Consider the following 18,166-nt stretch of genomic DNA (forward strand, 5'->3'; position numbering starts at 1 on the left):
CTATTGCCGTAACCTTAATCCCCTTTAGCCCATAGTATTCCTCCATTGCGCCATACACACTCCATTTAGACGTGAATGACTACCAGGGTCTTGGCCACCATCACATAACTTTAATGGCTGCAATGCACACACACATTATTGCTCCTCACAAACTTTCCTACATTTTGGACTGTGGTCCCTCTGAGGGTGTTCAACCAAAAGTGTGTTAGGACCAAAATGATGGTGAAAGGCATTATAACAAATGACAAAATAAATGAATGAATGCATGTTTAACCAAACCCTAACAAGAATAATCCACATGTTGGTAGAGGCTGATGCTACGAATTGAGATGTTATGATTCCCTGGGCTCTCTTTTCAGTTATGAAAACACCTCAGGTATCTTTAGGATAGTCACCTTTTGAAATACTATATGGACGCAAACCTCAAGACGTACTATATATTTTGAAAAAGACCTGGGAGGAGAGAGAAGAAGCCATCCTACCCATTTCCCATACATCCCATAAGTTTAAATCCCATATGGCTGCTGTAAGGGAAATTGCCAAACATCACCTAATTGGAGCCCAAGAACATAAACAATCCCTACATGTTAGACAAGCAGTAACCAGGTCTGGTTTATAGTCATAATCTCGAATACAAATATGTCGAAAGTCATAATGTCGAAAAAATAAAGTCGAAAACAAAAATGTCGAATTTCTTTTTTTTTGTTGATTTTTATTCGAAATGGGGGGGTTCCTCCCCAATCCCCCTTTTTTAATTTTTTTTTATGTTTTACCCCTTTTTTTACCACTGGAACCCCAAAAAAAAACATGTAAATTAAAAAAAAAAAAATTCGACATTTTTGTTTTTGACATTATTGCTTCGACATTATTGTAATTCGACATTTTGTTTTCGAGATAATGACTGGACACCACCAGGTCTTCCTCCATTGGGGAATTTATCCTAGTTCTCCTTCACATTTCGGAGAACAAGATGATATCAAAATGGTATGCTCCCCATAGAATTATTGGAAAAAAGGTCAATTTAATGACATAGTGGCCCAACCAGACAAATGGCAGAAAACTCATATCTATCATAAAAGCCTGTTGAAAGTGTGGAAGGTCGACCATGTGGAGGAGACCATAGTGACAATAGCCATCCTCCTTAGAGACCTTGACCTCGACCACCAGTTAATCTCTAATCCCTACCATTCTCACAAAAAGAAGACCTTCAAGTCCTTTTAGATCAATTTCCAGAAGTCTTTCACAGCATCCAGGTAGGGTACAGGATTTCCTCCACAACAAATGCACCCCAGCTTGGCAAACAGTGAATATAAAACCTTACTGGATCCAAGAGGCAAGGAGAACACATTTTCAAGACCAAACTGAATTAAATGCTCAATGTCAACAGAAATGCTGTGTCCCTTGACATGTCCCATTGTGTTAGAACCCAACTCAGACAAACCATGGAGATTTTGTATAGATTTTAGGAAGTTAAATTCCATCTGCACTTTTGATGCCCAAAATTGACAAACTTATCGAGAAGTTAGGGTCGTCAAAATACATATCCACTCTGGACCTAACCAAAGGTTACTGGCATGTACATTTAAAACCCACTCATGAGGTAAGACACCTTTTCCACCCCACAGAGTCTCTTTGAATTTAAGGTACTGACTTTGGTTTATGGTGCTTCTGCATATTCTAGTGACATTCTAGTGATTGATGACTAAAATCTTAAGGCCACGCTCTAGCTTCTCTGATGGCATCATTATACATATTAAGATGTGGTATGAACACATGCACCTTCTTTATGTGATTGCAAGAGCCCTCCACGGTGCAGGTTTAACAGCCAACCCAAAAACATGTAATCTGGTCCAGTGAGCTATAAAGTATCTGGGCTATTTTGAGGAAAATGGACTGATTAAACCCCAGACAGAAAAGGTCAAAGCAGTCTTTGAGGCTAGGGAGGTGTGCTCGCTCTGCAAGACACTCCCTAGGGGTCTGGGCAATTGGGACCTCACTGGGAGTTACTCCCTTCTCGGGGACAAGGACTCCCAGTCCAATGAGGACCTCCCAAAATAGACTACATTGTCTGCCTACATTGGACTTGAGAAAAACTGTTTATTCTCATATTTTGACTACAACTACCAGTAATCCTCCTTTCACCATGTTGGCTTCAGGTAATGCTGGTTTTCATCTGAACGCCGCCGTCAACGAAGAAGGACACATCTTTTTCAATAGTGATGATGTATTTAAACACAGTAAGAATTGTGAATGGAGCGAGACTACTACACAGTTAGTGAGTCCTATGGAGGGAGGACAATCCTCAATGCGCAGAAGCTTGGTCCTGTGGATACATCCGTGAGGGGCCGAGCTACGTGAAGCCACAGAGCCAGCAATAATGTAACTTCAGCAAAACCCGCAAGCTGGAGACTAAGAAGCAGATGCTTTGATTAAGCAAGAAGCAAACATTGAGTGGGTCTCCTCATCCTTGTGAAGCAGGAGAGATGTAAACATTCAGACTCTACCCTCACCCCCGTGACACAGGGTAGGTGTACACATTCAGCCTTTGCTCAATCCCTGTGAGTCAGGAGAGACATACAAATTGATTGGGTGTGCTTACCCATGCATGACAGGTGAACTATACTAATGTAGGCTGTGTCCTAACCACTGCAAAACAGGAGAGATGTACAAATGAAGTTTGCACCCTCACCCTTTCAGAACAGGTGAAACATAAAATACAAGAATGTACCCTCATCCTTGTGATATAGGAGAGACTTCAAAAATAAAGCTGTGACCTCTATCCCTGCCAGACAGAACATACATGCACATTGAGCGTATGCCCATCCCCCTGCAGGATAGTAGAGTCATTCAAATTCAGTGGGCCTCATTATGGGTCGGGCGGTCCGGAAATAACAGTGGCTGTAAACCCGCCGCCACTGTTAATTCCGGACCGCCCGATCTCGAGTCCTGCAGGTGGGAGGTGGCGTTACCGCCAGGTCTGACCTGACGGGTTTAACACCGCCCGCCTGCAGGCGGACGTGGAAACACCAGCACCATCATGAGATGGTGCCGGTGTTTCCACTTCCCCATTCTCATTGAGTCCTATGGGACTCAATGGGAATGGGGATTTACCGAATTCCACCTCAGCAATTCCCGGGACACCAGGGTCGTAATGCCCTTGTAATTACGGGAGTCATGGAGGCAGAATGGTAATACGAGTCCAGCAGTAACCGAGCCGGAAAACCGGCTGGTTGCCACCAGACTCGTAAAGAGGACCAGTGTGTGCTCTGATCCCTGGGAAACAGGAATGATTGAAAAATTCAGGCTGGCTGTGCACCACCTCGGCGAGACAGTAAAGACTTATAAATTGAGTATGTGCACCCATCTGTCCGAGACAAGAGAGAAGTAAAATGTTAGTGTGTGCTCTCCCCCTTGTGAGACAGGATAGATGTAAAGATGAAGGGTATACCCACATCTGTATATGACATGAGAAACATAAACATCTAGGATGTGCACCCAACCAGGTGAGACAAAAAGGCCATCAAAATTAAGTGTATGCCCGCACCTCTGCAGGACCCGAGAGTCATTACAATTAAATGTGAGAATGCCTGTGTACAATCATTGTAACATCTACTGTAAATTGATCATACACACCTGTGTTATGGTCTAATTGTACACATTGTAGACAAACAAAATGCAGCACACTTTGCACTTTACTCTCTGGATAGGTGCATCATCAAAAGTGTTGTTTATCATCATCTCAGTCACTACCATCCATGAACAACACAACCATATTTAATCTCCAGCGCCTGAGGTAGTAGAATCAGTAGCCATCCCCATATCCAATAACAGTCTCCCTTGTCCACTGGGACGTAGAAGTTCATCCTCTTTCTCAGTAAAGATCTGTTGCTTACTTTGAGGATCATGTTGCTGTACTTGCAAAAAAAGCAGTATTTTACCATAGTTGAATCATTCATTTTAATGAACATGCGTTTTTCTAAATGAGTGATAGAGAGGCTTTTCCTGTGGTCAGACAATAGCTCCAACAGCATTGAAAATGCACGCTGACTGTATGCTAGCTGAGATGTAGCTTAGGATGGTATGGTTACATGGGCAAGTGCTCTAGGCCACACCAAGTGCTGTGACAACCAATACTGCAGTGGGTCATCATTCTTGCCAAGCTGCCATAGGTCACTGAAGTACACATTCACCATCTGTGTAGCTGTAAATCCACTATCGCTACCACATGTTCTCCCTGGCCCAGACACATTGAATAATACAGATCTAAGAGTGAGTCCCAAAAGGATGTAATTATGAGAGTTGCACACATGGGATGTCCCTGCATCTCACACAGTTGCAGTGGAGAGGGCACTAGCAGATGAAGAGAGACTTTATACTGGCTGTTGGCGATGCACAGCTGTTGTTGCTGCTGTTCTTGACTGTCCTGTTCTGCAAGCAACTGATCGTGTAAATTCCTCTTTAGTGCAGTCTTATACATTCCAACTATGACTTCTGTATATTTGTATTTTGTTTATATAATTTTTTGTTTCTGATATAGCACATTACACCGAAACAATGTACATATGCCAATTTACAGTGCAATAAATATGAATACACAAAGAGACAATCCATCAAAGAATAGAGATGGTAGAAATTAACATCAAAGCAAAAAAGAAGACACTATTAATAGGAAATTAAGATTGAAGATAGTCCTTCATGGAGGCACAACATAGAGAATAATTGTCAATAGCATGGAGAGAGAGAGGAAGAGCATTCCAGTAAACTGGGGCAAGCAAGGAAAAATAATGAAAACACAATTGAGCAAAGGGAGGACGAGGAATAGATAATAGAAATTGAGATTGTGAGCAGAGGACGTGAGAAGGAACATAAAAAGAAACAAGAGAGGTATGATTAATAGGAGCAAGACCATAAAGCAATTTAAATACAATACAGAGAACATTTCATTTAAGATAAGAATAAAAAGATAAACAACCAAGAGAAGATAAAGAAACCAAAATAGAATCACAAAGAGACGAATTGAAATATTAAAAACAGACTTCAAAGGAGCAAGATGAGAAACAGGAACACCAAAAAGTTAAACAGAGAAATAGAATAACTGTGAAAAAATAAACCAAGAAATCAAATGTTTAATAGCACTAAAAGTGAGGAAAAAGCTAACTTTACGGGTATTAAAAAGATGATTTCGACAACAGGGAGAGATAGTAGAAATATGATTACTAAAAGAGAAATCAGAGTCAAGATAGAGATCAAGATTGCAGTCAGTAGAGGACTAGAAAGCCGAGAAGGGGAAACAGGACAAAGAATGGAGGGGAAGAAGGAGGAATAGCTGAGAAAAAAGGTACTTCCGTTTTTGAAGCATTAAGAACAAGAAAATGTTGGGACATCCAAGTCTTAATAGCACAAATACATGCCAAAGGATTTTCGTGATTAACAGGTGTGAAAGAAGAAAAGGACACAAAGAGTTAGGTATCATCAGCGCAGAAGTGATGAGACAACCCAAAAGAAGAAATAATGGAAGCAAGAGGGGAGGTGCAGAGAGAAAAAAGAAAAGGACCAAGAACATAACCTTGAGAAACACCATGAAGAAGATGAGAAGCATCAGAACAGATCCCATGCCATGAGACTGAGTAAGAGTGGTTAAATAAGTAGGAACGGAACCAAGATAGCAGAGATCCAGAGATCCAGATAACCCAACAGAAAAAAGAGACTGTAGGAGTAACGCATGCTGCATTGTGTCAAAAGCAGCAGGTAGAACCAAAAGTATAAGAATAGAGGAGTGCTTAAAATAGCAAACTGAGATCAAAGACAAAGAGTAGAGCTGTTTCAGTCGAGTAAATTGGATGAACCCCAGACTGAAAGCGAGGGAGAATCGAGTTAACTGTAACAAACGAAGAAACCAGGGAATAGACAGGCCATTCCAAAAGCTTAAAAAGACAATGAAGAAGAGAGACAGGGGGACATTTGAGGGAGAACAAGGATCTAGGGAAGGCTCTTTTTCAAAGTGGGCAGAATAGTAGCGTGCTTGAATGAAAGGGGAAAAGTAGACGTGCAGAGGGAGATATTAAAAAGACTAGTGAAATAAGAATTAAGAGAAGGGTAGATTTTAAGAATTAAAGAAGACTGGATAGGATCATTAGGAGAAGCAGTGGGAAGGGCACATGATATAAGCAGAGAAATATCATAGTTGAAAATGGGAGAAAAGGAACAAACAACAGTAGATGCTGAAGAAGATACAGAAAAAGATGAGGAAGATAGAGTTGGAACAATCATCAAGCGAAGACTAGCCACTTTCGAAGTAAAGTAAGAACAGATGTCAAGTGCAGTTAAAATTGACTTAAGAGAGTAGTCAGAAGGAGGAGAAAGAATACATCAGAGTGATTGAAAAAGACAGCTAGGATGAGAAGATTGAGATTGCAAGAGATCAAAATAATAGGAGTGCGTACAAGAGAAAAGTACCTCATCATGGAGAGTATGATAGGAACAAAATAAACCATGATCATAGTCAGAATGGGACATGTGCAAGCGCCGCTCCAGACGATGAAGAGCTCTTCGGATAGAACAACATTGAGAAGAAATCCAAGGCCGTGAAGCATTTCAAGAGGGAAAACATGGAGAAGCAAAATATAATACATCAAGAGATGAAGAAAGAGAAGTGGAAAGAGCAGATGCCGCCTCATCCACCGAACAGCAAAAGCTGGGTGGAACGGAGGACTAGAAATACAAGAAGATACAAACAAAGGAGTATTAAATGCACGAAGATCAAGACAAAGATAAGGTAGCTAACGGAGAGTAAGTGCACGTACACAATAATGAAAATAGAAGTAGGGGAAGAAATTGAATAGAATAAGAGATGGTGATGAGAGGAGTAAACTGTCTGAGTAGAGTGTAGAGATGTAGTTAAAGATTAAATAAAAATAAGGTCCTAACAAGAACCAGAAACATGAATTGGAGGAGTAGCAAGAACTGACAGATGATAAGAGCCAAGAATAGCTAAAAATGGACTTGATGCATGAATAGAGGAAAGATGATTAAAATCACTCAGAAGAATAAAGGGTTAGAACACGGTAAAATAGCAATAAGCAGCACATCATTATTGTCACGGAAAGTGGTAACTGGCCCAGGAGGCCAATAGATTAAAAGAAAGGTTACTGCATAAAGTTTTGAGAAAATAGTCAGAGAGTATTCAAAAGAAAAGAAGTAGGCAGAGACACAAGAAGCAGAATTGAGTATAAATGAGGAATGATAAAGAATACCAGTGTCTCCACCACAGCCCGAAGGATGAGGAGTATACAGAAAAGCAGTGTCAGGTGTAGGGAAGGATGCAGGAATAGCTGTGTTAAAAGAAGAGAGCCAGGTCTCAGTGATGAACATCCATTGAACATTTAAATGCAAAAACAGGCGGGGAAGTCCTAGAAGTATGCTGTGATGGGCCTGAAAGGCACACTGTAGAAACATGCATTATAGTAATAAATATAAAGTAAAAAGAAGTGCAGTAATAGGTGTCAATCAGCAGACAGCTGCGCCTGGAGTGGCAGAACCTGGGCAGGAGACACCGTAACACACAGCACGGTCTCAGCAACAGACAGCTGCACCTGTACTTCACCGGACTTGGCTCTGGCTTTGCCCAGGAAATGAAGTAAATAGTGTCTCGGCCAATGGGTGGGCCTGGATTGTACTTGTCTGAGTTTGAGGCTTGCGCCAGAAAAATCACAGGAAAGCATGTGTGTTTTCTTACTGACCACAGTCTGGAATGCAACCACTTTAACCTTGCAATCGGGTCATCAAACAACACAAAAGGATACTATTTATGGATTTGCATTTTATATGCTCATCATTTTGAAAGATTGGCAGCAGTTCTCTAAGCAGCTGCACAATCTCTGACTTGCCCATGTTATCATGTTCGATTGCTCTTCTGGCAGGTTCACTTTTGGCAGATCCATGGAAGTACTTCACTCAGTTCAGAGTTTAGCTCACACACTGTGCAACATTCTCAAATGGCCATGGCAAACAGCAGACAATGTGCACAAACAGAGAGTGAACTGGGGCGAAGAAAACCCAGAAACAATCCCTGATGGTCACCATATGTCTAGTCACTCACAGCACAGATCTGCTTACAGAGATGATCAAGCATATGTAATGTTAAATTCTAGATGGTTGAAAAGACATTTTAGGTGGTGGTGTGAGAGATAGAACTGCACACACATCATATTCAACGTATTTCTGGTGCTGTATGAACATTTGGAAATTAGAGCAGATTTACAATCACCCTGAATCATAAATGCCAAGCGAACATTGTCCCTGAATACCTATCTAACCACTTCTCGGTTCACACATCTACACGTCCTTTGAGATCTACCCAAGTCCACTCTTTGCACATACCCAGATTCAAGCTGCAAAAAGCAGGAGGGTCAAGTTTCCCAGTCTTACCAGCCAAGCTATGGAACACCCTACCATCTACACTGGTAGATCCATCAAGCCATCCTTCCACTCCTTCAAACATAAGGTCAAGAATTGGCTCTTTGAGCAGGACATATCTGCTGCTCACTCATAAATGCTTTTGGTACGTCATACATCTTGCATGCTACCCCTGTGAGCTACCCCTGTGAACTATGCAACTGTATAACTGTGTAAACTGCTTCTTATATTTTGTAAATTATCTTCCACCAAGATAGGCCCTTCTATGTGTATTTTAAGTAATTGATGTAAATTGCATCTTATGTTATGTAACTTATATCAGCTAAGAAAGGCTCATTTTATGGTGTATTCTCTGCAACTGATGTAACCTTGTAACCTTTGATGCGCTCCGATGCCTACGGACCAGGCTGCGCAATACAAATAAAACAAATACAAATACAAATAGTGTACCATAGCACACATTTCACTGACAGGGGAGTAGTAGTGTACATTATAAGTCACAACAAGGAAAAGAACAAGTGGCAAGCATGGTACATGCATTATGTTACCGAACCTTGGTGCAGCAATGAGATTGGATCTATTGTCTGATGCCACAAAGCCCGATTCGAGTTGCTGGGGAGTTAGCCACTATGCCACCTCTTGCTCCAATTTAGCCAAGATTTCTGCTCCTTTTTAGTTCCTACCAAGGATACTTTCCAAACACAAAGTGCCCTGTTGTTGGGCTGATGCAGGTGCTTGTATGACTTTCCTTGCTAACCAAGTAGAGGGGAAGGTGAGCCAATGCATTGTTATAGCCTTATAATCACTGCTTAACCCACATGTTCATATATCAATAGTAAAGTGTACTTTCCCACCTTCTGATCTGTCCAACGCCCTAATCACCCGAAGAACTACTGCATCATAGAATGCACATACAGCCTTGTATGACAGGAAGTCGAGCTGGGAATCTGTCATTGGGCATTGGCAGTTGCCATCAACTCTCAGTAACCTTTGTTTACATCAAAGCAGTATGGCAGATAGTCTACTGTCAGAATTATCTCCAATTTAGCATTGAGCATCTATAATCACGGATGTTAACAATTAATTTCCTGACTGAGCTCAAATGACTCATTGAGGATGGGCTGCAACATAGACATTGTTCCCGTACCCGTACTTTCTGTATGGGTGCTGCTGATGGACATGGCAAACTACTTTGCTGCAGTATTGACACACCTCCCAGTTCTGGGTTGAACATGTGTGGCAGTGCCAGCATGCTTCTGAGTTTTTTTTTTTTTAGCTACTGGGGAACATTGCAAAATATGTTGGTCTCACTCTTGTGGATGATGTCTATTGATATGCCCCAGCAATGACGACATGCACAGATGTGTCCCTGCCTTTCCAGGGAACGCAGCTTTTCTGCACAGATTGAGGATGGCAAGATGCAGCTCTTGACCCTCTAGAAAGAAATTCCAAACCATAGAAATGTGCTGGGATATGCTGCTCGCAGTAGGTGACGTTGACTCTTGGGCAGAGACTGAAGAAGCGGGAACATGGGCTTTCTGGGTTTTCGGTGCAAAAAGTGGCACTTTTTGTTATGGCTTAAAAGTTGCTGTCATTGATTGATTTACGCCACTGCCTCCTTGGGATCTCTCTGGTGTCACAAAGAGAATATACACATGATGACTGCTTTGTGGTGGTATTTCTACTCTCTGCACATTTTTAGGTTGTGGAGGCATGAGGTGCCTTTTCAGGCTCTGTTGTTTTCCTCCAAACTTCCCACTGAGCCACTGCTGGTGTTGGACTCATTATAAGCGCTTGGAGCTGTAAACACCTCAATAACAAGTAGACGGAGTGCAGATAACATCCTGATCATCATCATCACCTTTATCATCATTACCACCATCATCACCATCATCAAAATCATAGGCCAAAGGTGTGAAAAGAGTACGAGATTCAGTATGCATGTTAGGCTGAGAACTATCCAGTTCCTCTTACGTGGGCATGTGGACATGACTATGTTGCCCCTGATCTACTGCTGAGATGTGTAAATCCATACCCCTCTCAGGAACATCTGCTCCTTCTGCAACTGCCAAGGATTCAGTGGCAGTATCTTCAGCCAGTACCTCAACAGACCCCTGCAGCACATGGATATGTGCGTTGGTCTGTTGGAACAAGACAGCATGGGATACATCCCTACTTGAGCCAGACTCTAATCTTAGGGAGCTTGGGTTTTGGGCTGGCTGCACCAAAATGGCAAAAACAAAAAAGCCAAAGATGCGATTGGAAGGACTAGTTGCCAACATGACAAATGGTGTTTGAATTGTAACAGTTATAGAAGGAGAACATCTGGTTATGGAGTGACATTGTACTACACTACTGCATTCCCAGAAATTGAAGCAGCTACTGTTTCGATAGTGAACTGTGCAACATTTCTGCAGTGCCTTCCGCTCCTCTTCCCGCCTTTGGTCTTTGGGCCTGAGGACATCTTAATTGATGGTGCGTTCTGCATCAAACAACACAGGCAATGGCAGCTCCTTTTGCAAAAGGTTTGTGCTGTAGGCCACAGACTGTGATCACCACCACCATTAATGCCAGCTGAATTTCACCAAAACGTTCTAGTCCCCAAAAACAAGTCAACTGCTTGTTGTGTGCATTGGTGTGCACTTTCAAACGAGCTGGCCCATTGCAACCTGCTTCTACGGCCTACTCCTCAGAGTGTGCTGAAGCAAGTTTTGATTTGTGTCACATAGACAATCAACCTGCAAGTAATTACTTACCGAAGACTTCAACAATTTTTCAGGCACTCCCAACATTTTCTTGTTACCCACAATGATCATACCACTTGTTTTGTGTGTGAAAGCATCCATCCAATCAAGCTGGACCAGTGCACATTCCTCCTCTGCCCTACTGCTCACCATCTGCTTAATCAGGTAGTTGCTGTGTCATGAAGCAAATCAACCTGCCACCAATAGCCAACCACTTCCTCCAAAAATGTGTCTGCCACCTCCAAAATGTCATCTTCCCCCAAAGAAATGAATTGATGGTTTTGTGTGAGTGGCCACTCAAATCAGCCTAATGCATAGCATATTTGTAGATTAATGTGTTGAGGTTCATAATAGAAAAAGACAAATCTCTAATGAAAGTCAACCGTCAATCAATCTACCACTAATGCCCAACACCAGTGATAAAATCATTGTTCAGACCAGTGATAAAAACATTGTTACCACACTCTAATTTTGTTTCTGTTCAATCAAAGTTGTGTCAAATAAATTAAATTCAAATGTGTATGTGTGTAAGTGCTAGTGTTGTTCAAACATGGAAGGTGAAATCTCTCACTCAAAAAAATCCCACATGCTAGCCTGCTTTTCTGTGAAATGTATACTCTTTATAAGTGGTGTTTGCAAAAAATAAAAACAATACAATTATTTTCTGATGAGCACTGCCTAAAACCACGCTACTCATGTTCTCCTAAATTATTAAATGCAAAACCTGGAATAATGTATTGTTTCAAAGTCCAAGAAGCCCAACCTATAACTGGAAGTGAAATGCTCAAGCACTAAAACAGCAACAGGAACGTAAAGCTTCCTTAACTTTTAAATGTTCCTTTTTTCTGTCACCCCCTATAAATATATTATATGCAGAAGCACATGAAGTTCTACCTAGACATCAAATTTAAATGAGACGGATCCCAAACAGCGGCAGACATGAACCCACGCCACCCGTCCCCAGTGACTGCTGAAGATCTCCCACACCACCCGTCCCCAGTGACTGCTGAAGAGCTCCCACACCACCCGTACCCATTGACTGCTGAAGAGCTCACCCGTAGCCAGTGACTGCTGAAGAGCTCACCCATACCCAGTGACTGCTGAAGAGCTCCCACACCACCCATACCCAGTGACTGCTGAAGAGCTCCCACACCACCTGTACCCAGTTACTGCTGAAGAGCTCCAGCAGCTTCCCTGTATATAGCCAGGTGAACCAGCCTGTCTGAATTCTTTCACCCACATGTCTAAAAAGTTTGAAAGGTTTGGCGATTCTGGATATGGTAAACGTGTGTGTCATTTAGGATTCAGATGAATAATTCAGCCCAGGATTCAGTGGCATGCACACAGGCAACCCATCGGCATGCCCCCTCCCACACACAATCCAAACCCCCAAACAAACACAACTGGTGTTTAAGGGAATGTGCACGTTTCAAATTCTTCCTAAACATTTATTTTAAAACTAAGCCATTCCGGAACAGTTGATTTTAAAAATAAAAGTATAGGAACAGTAACACCGCTCCCAACTGATCCTGCTCACTTCCACCACTGCCAGGATTACTGAGAACCAAACGATGACCTGTTCAATGGCACATAATAGGGATCTGCTCTATTCCTTCTACTGAAACTCCCAAAACAGGGCAAGATATTTATTCTAAAGTATGTAAAGGCCTAACTGTGTGGGGTGGGCCATGTTTACCCCGTTGCTTACAGACCCCACTTTCATTGCAGACCCGCACAGGCAATCAGATTGCCTGCCTCCACAGGTGACCCCATGTTAAACGTTTCCCACCATAAGATTATCTCTGAACCATTTGTAATGATATACTTTTGATGCGATGATCTCAGAATAGTCGCTAAATCTGCTGAGAATTCTTTAGCTGTTCTGGGTAGAGGGTCTGCAAACAGTTCAGCACTTGGGGTTATGGGTTGTGGGATGAACCCGGGAAGAGCTCAGATTGACTTAAACAACGTGTTGGAGCACCTGACTTAGCTGCCACCAATGTTCTGGCCTGCCCATGATTATTGAACAGGGCAGCACAATTGCAGCTAGCTGCGAATAATCGCAAATGCTAAAACGAATTCACCTTCATGTGCTATAGAAGAAAGAGAGAATATTGAGGGTCTGCATTTGCAAATGGAACCATCTTCAGCAATGACCGGCACAACTGATGATAGCAATAGATATGGAAGACTTGAGGTTTCAGAACCTATCACATGGCTTATTTAAGAATTCAAGGGGGATCTAATATGAATGCCTAGTGGTTTGTAAAGCTGCAATGGGCGATTTTTTGGTGGAACCTGTCACTAAGATTGTCTCTAAGAAGTCTAGGGGGCAAGCATTGTTTTGCTCCCTACTGTTTTGCAAATTAGCAGGGGCCTCATTACAGTGCAAGCAGAATCGTGCATGGTATATGCACTAGGGCACACATTGTACTATTATGTCATTACATTATTGCACCAAGGTAATGTGTGCCGTAGTGATGTATAATAGTACTAGGTTAAACATTGCCCTGTTGCATTTAAATAATCCATGCATTCGCTAGGGCCTTGTCTGACCTAGTGCTAATATTGTGAAAAATTGCCATTGAACAATGTAGGGCCTGAGTCACAAACCAATGATTTAGGAAATCCTGAACATATTGTCTTCATCTACTGTTTTAACACATTAAGGACACGTTGCAGTGGCGCAAGTGGAAATGCACGAATTAGGCCAAGAACTGCCCTATTGCAAAGACAGTAATACCAATTCTACCAGTGCATGTTTGCACAGGGACAATGTTTGCCAACGTGCTGATGTTCTGCCCTATACGTTTAAGGAGAAATATTGCACGTGTGCAAAAATGCATTAAAAGATCACTAGGGCAAACATTAGTACTGAAATTGACACACAATTGCACTTCCAGTGGTGCATACATTCGGGAATAAGGCGCAACACCTGTATTGTTGCCATAGATGGTGTCACAGATCCAAAGGACAGATGAGTATCAGAGAGCATCGAATATGTATTGTCTGCCTTGTTCAACGTGCACAGGGCTATTTACTTGAGAAGCAGCAGAGGGTTCGATCGATCAGAGGGTGCCAGTCCTGGCCTTGTATTCTTTATGAAACACCAATGTGTTATCAGCACCCGCATGCTCGGTTCCCCTCACTGAAAGAATGCATCATTGCATAGCCCGCGTTACCCAACTGTCATGGACATCCTACTACGCTCCAGTTTCCATGCTATGCAATATGCGCGCTTAAAGTCTAATGCACATTTCAAGAAAAGTGATAGTGGGAACGTGTGCAAACAAGGATTAGAAACTCAAACAAGCCATTCCTTTTCTCTGTGACCTTCATCCGTGGAGTCTCTATTCGTGTGTTCAAATAATATCCTTTGCCTCCCGTGTCGGCTTCAAAATCCTTGGATTCTGTAGATTGTCGGCAAAGATGGCCTAAAACGAAAACCTCACACTCTGATGGCGCGCTTCTATTTTTAATCTTGAAACAATATACCAGCCAGGAGTTAAAACAAAAATGGATCGGTGAGCTGATATGAAAACAAAAAAATATATGATGTATAGGTGAGTGATCGCAGAATGCTGCATTCTGGCTCCCAGTATTGTCAGTTAAAGATTGCCCAAAATATTTCTCGCCACGTGCGCACTGAAACGTATGCACTGCACTAAAAGGCAGGACATTTAGAAAGCGACTCTGGATGTGTTGCTCTCGGAGGGATTGCAGTGAAGTGTTATTTAATTGAACAACATTGTTAAATACATTTCTGTATAAGAATGAGTTGTACTGATTCATAATGGTGACAAGAGTTCTGGACAGATATACGCTTCGGGCCACAGTTTCATAAAAGTACATCGTTTTAGGGCATGCCTTGAATTTCAACAACCTCTCGTATTCAGTGTCTTTCATAAAGGGCTCATCTTACACGTCATGTCTTGCAAGCTGCAATGTAGAGATCCTAAGCCTGGGTTTGCCGTGCAGAGGCTAGTTTGAAAAGCTGAGGGCTCCCACGTCATTCTGTGTGTTTCTTTCAATAAAGCAAATAGTCATTACTGTTTAGGTCTTCAGTGCAAATAAACTAGGGTCGACGGATGTCACTCATAGCCATCGAAAAGCAGAATGCCGGGGGAGGGCGGATATCAATAGATATAACACATCTCTGGGGATGCTACATGGGAAGAGATGTGTTCAAAAGTTGAAGATATTAAATGTAAGGATAGATAAGTGCTGGCAAAGCCAATAGATGTTGTTTGTCATGTGTGAAATGCAGCCTTGCATGTTGCAATCATTAATTATTTGCTTCGCTATTTCCTTTAAGTGTGGTTAAAAAAAATCACTTACAAAGACAAACGTTTGGAATGTTGTATGCTTATTATGAAATGTAAGTGGTCATCTTCCACTATTGGTGGGGTCGCTGTGCTTGGGTCAGTAAGAACAAGGGTGGACAAACCTTGGAGTATGGCATGCTATCCATAGGGACGAATCCGATAGACCTCAGTGCTTTGGGTCTGGTTAACTGATGATGTGGGAGAGTGTGACAGGGGTAAAGAGGGGTACTTAGTCGTGGCTCAGTTAGTGGTGATGTGCTAACGGCTACGCCTGTGCTGGCCTTCTGTGTATAGTGTAAGGTGGCAGTAGATATGAGACGAGAGTGTCTAAGTTAGGGGAAGGCAGGAATAGGCCTTACAAAGCACCATATCATGCAACCTTTTACTTCTACCCATGGCCTTTTACCTACAGGTCCCAACGTTAATTCTCTCTCCCCACCCCCTCTATCTCTCTCTTTCTGCCCTCCCTCACCCCTCCCCATGAAGAACAAAACAAGCATCTGCAAGTTGTCAGGGGTGGTGTGAAAGCTCGGACATTACCATACTATGCTAAGGCTTGTGGAAGGCAAGAATGTAAGGTTCAGTGGGAGGGCAGCTTAAAACCTGAGGACAGCAGTCACCCATTTCACCTTTCTTAGTATCTTGGTGAGCAGGCTGAGAGATGCCTCTAACCTTACTGTGACATGTCCAGGTGTTACGTTCAGTAGCCTGCAGGGACTTTAGCCTGTCAGAGGCACGGGCCATCAAGGCAAGGTTTTTGTCAGTCGTTCGTCAAGAGATTGTTCAGGTCAGGGACTGACATCTCTGGTAATTTCACAAAGAAGTCAAGTCTGCTGTCTCGCACAAGCACAAATCACTTCTCACACTGTCCAAAAATGAAAAACCCTCCCCTGCTACCAACAACCACAACTCGCCGGTTATTGATGGCCAGGCTTTCAATATCAGAGTGGTGTCTCAAACCTGCATTGGATTCTTTACAAAGAAATGAGAATCAGAAAAGATGGAAAGGTGGAGTTGTATTCCTCAAACAAAATGTTGCACACTTTGGCCTAAAAAAGGGGAGAGTGAGACACCTGCTGGGTGGTGAAGAGCACTGTGTTGACAGCGACAGCCAGGAGTTTTGAGGGTGGGGGATACGATGGACTTCCCAATAAGTAACCAAGAGTCTCTCACGGGCCGTTCTTTACTTCTTCCACAGCTAAATGATGGTACCAGGGCAAGAACAGACATGCTTTATTCTATATCATATATATAAATATATATTCAGTAAAAAAACTTTGTTAAAGGGATGTTATGGTTAAGTTGCGCTAATAAAAACCTATGAAATTCAGTAAAAAAACTTTGTTAAAGGGACGTTATGGTTCCAAGTAAAACCGAAAACCCCTGAAATTGGCCAGTTATGGTAAGCTAAGCAACCATAGCTCTCGCCACCACCGTGCACTGCTAAGACTAACACCCAGGATATCAAAGATGACATCACAAATGACATTGATGACATCACTGATGACATCACATGTCTAGCTCCCTCTTGTTTTGTTCACTGACATACTAAACCAGGTGGCTTTCTTCACTGTCAGTCAGGAATTAAAAAATTAAAAAGTACTATATTTGTAGATCTTACCCTTCTCATATGTTCTTACACTACTTTCCTTAGGGTACAGTTACATCATATGATACATATACATAGGAGAAGAAGGAATCCTGAAACACAAGAATCTTTTCTGTGTATGAAGTTAATTAGTTCGGTTATGAACACTTTCTGGTAATACTGCAGTTTTTTTTGCTTACTTTACGTTCCCTGTATATGCATCTATTTTTATGCATTGTGGTCTCTTTATGTTTTGTGTGTAATAGTACAATTATGCAGGAAGGGAAGCATTAGTAGTTACTTATGTTTCACAGTATGCAAAATTCTGTAATGGAAGCATTTAACATTTTACTATCCAACATGGGAGGATTTTGAATATTGCACCTCTATGGCGCATACTGCAGACAATGCCTACGAATCTCCATGAGTTTGTTCATTTACTGAAAGAACTCAGTAATGCAATGGAATTTATAGCAATGCATTGCTTAATGAACTATTTGGCATATGATAGTTCTTCAATGATCTCTGATACTTTTCTGCCAATATTATAATGACAATCCCTTGTGGAGGCGGTGCATGAAAACGAAATGCACATGCAATGTCATCAGTGATGTCATCAATGATATTTGTGATGTCATCTTTGATGTCCTGGGTGTTAGTCTTAGCAGAGCACGGCGGTGGCGTGAGTTATGGTTGCTTAGCTTACCATAACTGGCGAATTTCAAGGGGTTTTCAGTTTTACTTGGAACCATAACGTACCTTTAACAAAGTTGTTTTACTGAATTTCATACGTTTTTAATAGCGCAATTTAACCATAACCTCCCTTTATCAAATTTCATTTTACTGAATATACATATTCATAGTGTGAATTTGATAGATGTTTACTAGGAATCCTTTACTTTATATACATGTAACATAGAACTGAACCCCCTGCTAATGATGTTGATGTCCGCGGACTGTGTGTATGTCCGCGAACGGACGCGGACAACAACAACACTACCCAAACACTCAGGGAGTATCTTAAATTGTTCTATCATGCCATATAAACACTGCACACGTTCAAAAACCAGCACATAAGCATAGCAGAAAACAAA

This window comes from Ambystoma mexicanum, chromosome 4p, assembly GCF_040938575.1.
Source record: "Ambystoma mexicanum isolate Mex_15411 chromosome 4p, UKY_AmexF1_1, whole genome shotgun sequence".
NCBI classification, from domain to species: Eukaryota; Metazoa; Chordata; class Amphibia; order Caudata; family Ambystomatidae; genus Ambystoma; species Ambystoma mexicanum.